We start from the raw sequence: 6,493 nt of genomic DNA, 5'->3' as shown, positions 1-6,493 counted from the left end.
AATATGTGCAGGAAGGAGAAGTGCTGTTTCACCCAAAGGACAATATTACTACAAGGACAAAGATGTAAGTTGTCCATGAATATGTTCTTGAAGGTTTCTAAACATCAGAGAAGGGGCAACAGCACCTCAGTGTAAATATGGGGGACCAAAACCCCAGCTTTAAGTCATCGCTTGATTAATTTGTGAAAGAGACCATACGATTGCCCGCAAAGGCAGGGAACTGGTCCACGGGACTCAGGACATCCTTGCTGCTCCAGTATTCCATAGGTTTTAAAGGCAGAAGAGCCCATTAGACCACCTGGTCTGAACTTCTCTGTGATACAGGCCATAGATCTCACCCAGCTGCTCTTTGCTGAGTCCAGCAATTTGTCCGACTTAAGCGTTATCTTACAAAAAGGCGCTCGGTCTTGACATGAAGACACCAAGATCCACTTCTTTCCCTGAGGTTTGTCACAGCCTTAATCCCACCGCTATTAAAATGGTCTGGTTTTGGTCTGAATCTGTTCACCAGTGTCTTTGATTCTTATTAGGCTTTCCACAGACAAATTAAAAAGCCTTCTAGCGCTGGAAATGATCCTGCCTTAGCAAAGGTTTCAATAAGCCTGGTCTGTGGGCAAAGACTAGGGTAAATACACTAGCTGACCCAGAAAAGTTGAGGTTTTTAGCCATTCCTTCTGTGCTGTACCTTCCATGTTTAGCCATCCTTCTGACGTTGTACCTTGGTATTTTAGAAGCTTGTCTGAAAGCGATAAAATTGCCTCAGTGCCACGTTGCAGCAGAATCACCCAGGTTTGCCTTGGTGACTGTGGGTTTTGCACAATTCAGTGGGAAGGCTTTGGGAACCTTAAATACTCTTCATGTGCATTGTGGGGGCAGAGGAAAAGGGGGGGCAGGTGGAAAAGGAGATCCTGCAGTATCCCTAGACATGCCAGCTGCCCAGGTTGTCTGCGGGCAGTGAGCAGAGGACCTCATGGCTGTCAGTCCGTCCTTACAACAGCACCGAGTGTATTTGAAATGATTTTTAAAATACTTAGGAAAGGAAAATATACAGGACAATAAGACACAGAGTTGGACTCCCGAATGAGGATGGGTCTCCCTACATCTTTTGAAAGAAAAATAAAATGGGATCTGTGCTTTCCTTTTTTTTTCCACTGGCCAGAGCCTAGTGGCCCTGCTGTCTTTCCTGTATCATATTATGGGGGGTTCCCTGTCCTGTGCTCATCCAAGCTGGTCTGATGAGCGTCAGTGAGACTGGCATAAGCTTCATCATCTGAGAAAGTGAGGAGAGTGTGTGTATATGGATGTATGTGTGCGCATATAGGATCCATCACCAGAGAAGGAAAGATTATACATAAACGTATATATTATTGTTGATCATTATTTAGAGAAATGTGAAGCCACACAGGCAGAGGCGCAAGTGATACATCAGTATGGGAAGACATCGCGGAACTCCCTTCATTTCTAGAAGAAATTATCGCCTGCAGACTCAGCCTAGAACAGTTTGTCCAAAGGAGCTGGTTTTATTTCTCTTGTGAAAAAAGGAGCTGCCGTTTTCTCACCTCTGATAAATCCAGAGTGAGGAAGGTAAACCAGGCAGACTGCACCTAGCAATATCCCTGCCTTTACTGCCCTGTCACTTCAGGGCAGCCGATTAGGAGCAAATAGGGGCGAAAAGAGTTGTGATCGTAAGGCTAAGAACAAGGAGTCTCATCTGTGACAGCAAAGGCTGCTTACGGGATAAATCTTAACCGAATCAGGAGGGAATTGCCATCTTTCCCGTTTTACAGAGAGGAAGGACAAGCCACAGAGGATAAGGCTTTGCTCCATTACACGAAGAGGTGATCGTTTTGCTGGGTTTGCACTAAGACATCTCGTACTGTATGAGGGCCACCCCTGACCATGCTATGCCTTTGTCCAGACCTCCGAGACCCAGATGAAGCCAACCAGTTGTTCATAACATCTGCTTCTGTTGAGAGCACAGCAAATGGCCTCTTAGCAAAGAGGTTTCTCTTTGTAAAGGATCACTGAAGAGTCAGAAAGGCAAATTAAATTAGGAAGCATAAAGCAGAGTGCCATGAGCAGAGGGTAGAAGAATATACTGCCATTCATGTGTGAAGCAGATCACTCGCTAAGGAGTCAAATGTACTCAGTTTTTCCAGGAACGTCTGAATATTTTTATACTTTAAAAAAAGTAATGGCACAGTCTGTTTAGAGGAAAAAGCAAAACAAAACAAGTGGGGCCGTGAGACATGATGCAATTTGCATCTAAATGCGTTTTAGAGATAAGAACGCGCTCAGAGGAAAACAGAGTATTGCCAGTTCACGAGACTTACTTTCTGGTATCTTTGTGGGAACCAAATGAATTGCAAAACATCTGCAAGGTCCAAAGTGTCAATTATGCCTTTATGTACGTGGAGGAAATGTCACATGATGGAGGCAGTCATTGGACATGGTCAATTGTAGGGTTTTATCCTCTGCTTAGCCTTAAAGCTTCGCTCAACAGTCAGGTTAGACAATGGCACTGTCAGAGCGGGAGATGGATCAGTTTGGCCACTCAGAGGAGTTGCGTATCAGCACAGAAAGTGTCCCCAGCCTCGGACAGCGCTGACATTTTGTTTGCAAAGCCTGGTTCAGGGCTGCTTCGAACAAGTCCGCTTCCAGATTTGCACATCTAGAAGCAGCCAAACAAAAATCCGAACACAAAGCACAGGTATCGGCTAGGATTTGCAAAAGTAATCAGGCAAATGAAGTAGGTTTCCAAAGATTCCCTTAGAGCAGATCTGTGTTTCTTCATCAGATTTCTTCTCCGCAAGTTTTTAAGAAAGTGCCAACTTTGCCGAGGCATCTTACAGGAACATATAAAAGGAGGTTGTGCATCATTCAAGGACCGTAGGAGCTGCCAAACCAGAAGAATGGTTTTGAAAGGCCCATATGTGTGACTGCGAATGCCAAATATTCTCATTTTAATGGCTTGCGTGTTACAGTTCATATTAAGCACTTCAACAAGTCCCAACAATATTCTTTCCGGAGTTGCAAACTCACGTTGCTTCTCCAGGAAACTTTTAAATCCAGCAACATTTGTAATGTACAATGTGTGCGTGTTTTACTGCAGTCAACATCTGCAGCAAAACAGCATCTATAGTCCGTAAAACTGCACAGCAATGCAACTGGCACCGTTTCCAGCTCCACTCCAGGCTGGGGTCCGATCTCCGGTTCCCAGCACCTTTCATCGCTCTCTAGCCAGCACGAGCAGTGTGCCAGATGACACGCTTAGGTCCTTCAAACCCACACAGATGCTATCACAGCCCATGTGCAACACTAATCTGTAAGAGGGGAGCCGTGGGTGACGTTTTTGTGGCGGTTAATGAAGGATGTTTCTGCAGGCCGTCAGAAAATGCTCCAAAACTTGATGGTTTCTCCAAAGTCCTGTTTCTAGGTTTGTGGAAAGAAAAGTCCAACAGCCTGAACTACATCAGCCTTGTCACCTCCACAGCTGCAACCAGCATCCCCTTACTCTTTAATTACACATCGTCTCATGCAGACTATTGGCACTGGCAAGTGCTGTTGGACTTGATACAGCTCCCCTCACATCAAGGGAGGTTTGGATCGGGCTTGTAATGGTTATTATATTTAATTATTATATTATTGCATCGCTATGGATGCTCTTGTAAAGTCTGACATCTGTGTGACTGGGTTCACTCCAAGCGGGTGTCCCACCAAATGAGATGCCATTCGCAAGATGCAAGTCTGGCTGGATAAGAAAATGAGCAGCAAATGGGGGGAAAGGGGGAGGCGGGGGGGGGAAGTTTGATAACTAGTAAATAACTCTTTATGACTATGTGCGCTTCTGCTGTCGGACTACGGTACTGTTGGTGTTGACGCTGTACAACACAGCCTTATAAGCCAGAGGGAAAACACAGAAGCTAAAACATGTCATTTGTAAACAGCCTGGTGCATCCTTTGGGGTTTTTTTTTCCTCATTAGGCGTTGAGCGGTCTCCGCATCATACCAGCCCAAGTGCTCATGCGTGGCATCTCCCGGCAGTAGTGGGAGCCCACGATAATACCAACATGAACGATTCTGAGGCCAGTCGTAATACCAGGCTTACCCAACTAACGTGCTCGTGACACAAGCCCTGGGCTTCACCACGTGCCCCAACAGTCCCTGCTCAACCGCCCGGCTCCCCCGCTGCCGCACACCCGGGTGCCGACACGGCCAAACCGTGCAGCTCTCCGGGAAACCGCGGGAGAGCAGGCAGAGTAAGTCACCGAATTTTGTATCAAAACCGCTGGCAGAGACTGTCAATTATTTTATTCTTTCTTTTCACCTTGAGCTCACAGAAATCCTCTTGCAGAATTTTGGTTTTGCCAGACCAAAAGAAATCCAGGAAGCTGGTACGGAGTTTGAGACCAACTTGTCGCAGCGTAAGCGGGGCCTCGATTGCAACACGTCCGGAAACAGCTGCTGGCTGGTGTGGAAGCGGGGCCAAGGCAGGGCATCTGCTTAAGAATAACTCTTTAAGGGTCAAAGTAGAAATACGGGTCGCAGCACTCGAGGTGTACGATCCGGGCAAAGAGACAAATGAGCAGAAAGCGAGATGCGCAGAACAAGCGTCTTCAACTGCTTTAGGGAGCGCGCAGCCAAACCTGTAAATTACACAGTGAGGATAAAATCTGTTCTCAACTGTAGAAGCCTTCGCATTGTTTTAACTTAGATATTTGTATTTAACGTAGCTATGTTTACCAGTGCAGTTTCCGAGGGAGTTTGGGAGAGGTTTTACCTGCGGGAGAAGTTCAGGTCCCTACCGCAGCAGCAGCGGTCCTCCTCCCGCCGCCCGCTCCCTGCAGCCTCCCGCCCTCGGCCCGCCGAGGCCGTTAAGTCCTCGTTCTGCCTAAAATACCAGTCAAAAGCCTGGCTTTAATCAATATACCCAAAAAAATGAGAACGGCGGTTTTGCTCTGGTTGTGGCTAGCTGTCATAACCAACAAGTTACAACAAGGTAACCCATACACTCCAACAAGAAAAACAACTGCAAAAGGGATGGGGTTTGCTCTGTTGTTGAGGAGTACGTTGCATAGTAACCAGAATGAAGGTATTTATTTAAAGGTGTTGGATAAGCCTACCAATACAGGTATTCCAGGAAAGGATGGAGTTTGCTTCACGATTCCAGGAATGAAAAAGGGTTTTATGAAGTGAGCAGACACGTGTCACGCGCACCGTGAGATAAACCCACTGGACAGATCTGAAACGCAGCATGGATTTGGAGGGTTTACATCGACATGAATTTGGCTCCATGTTTTGTAGGGGAGAGCTATACAAGATCGTTCTAGCGGTAAAATTACTTGAAGAGATGATTCCTGGAAACTGTTTTTAATCTGAATTTTAGGGCAACAGTTTCACTGTGCCAGTGAAGCTTGCGCAAGTAACAGCTCTGCGAAAGAGAACATTTAATACAGTGTAAAATCCAGCAGCCGATGGTGAATGGATCAGGCTCCAGCCTGCAAAACCCTCTCTATAGAAAAACAGCAATTGCCAGGAGGGGTCAGACTTTTGTCCATCATCCGCTGTCTCTGCAGTAGACAGTGGCTTATATTTAGGGAAAAAAATCATACAAAACCCTACAGTTTCTAACTGGAGAATAAGCTCTCCATAAGAATTTCTCATTTCTGTGTTGGTTAATGTCCTTTCACACACTCACAAGAATTATCTGCCTACCGGTCTGTAACTTAAAATAGAAGTGTCCGGTCCATCCTCTTCTAAGCTCTTGCATCAGAAAAAGATCATGAGAAAGTGTTTTACGGACGAATACTATTTTGGGTTCTTGAGAAGTTGCTGAGTAACCAACTGACAGGGGTAGGATTCCTTCAAAACCAGTTGTGCATGGGAAAATGCAGGTTTATGGGGAGAATTACTTGCATTTCTTCAAAAACGTTAGGCAAAACACAAAACGTAGACCAAAATGTGTTGTCCTTTACTAAGCATACTGAGAAAATGCCAGACACGAGGACTATCCAGACAGTAGTTTCCTCTGGACTTATTTTGAGAGTATAGGTGGCACTTTTAGCTTTATCCTGCCTTAAAGGTTAGGATAGAAAGCTATGGACATGTTGGTAGCTCCTGTTAGGCAACGTTTCTCCTCCAGCTGCCTTGTGCCTCCTCTCCGACATATTCACTGCTCACAAGTAAAATAAAAAGGCGTTTTCTACTCTTGTCACAATAAGGATTCACTGAGATTGCACAAAGCACTGTTCGTCCAGGCCCCATGTAGCTGCTGCTGGAGCTGGTGGAAACACCATAAGGGGATGCAGCGGGAGCTGAGCCAGGCTTAGCGTTCTTCTGGTTACACACATTGCAGGATGAAGGTCGATGCCTCCCAGGAAACCAGCCTGCCACACCAATTTGCCGCTAGATATTATGCTACGGCTTGAAATGAATGGTATTTAGGCTACGAACAGGGAAAACATAGCTGCTTAAAATGGCAGTATTGCCATGA

The sequence above is a fragment of the Gavia stellata genome, chromosome 17 (genome assembly GCF_030936135.1).
Source record: "Gavia stellata isolate bGavSte3 chromosome 17, bGavSte3.hap2, whole genome shotgun sequence".
NCBI lineage: Eukaryota > Metazoa > Chordata > Aves > Gaviiformes > Gaviidae > Gavia > Gavia stellata.
This window is presented reverse-complemented; position numbering follows the sequence as displayed.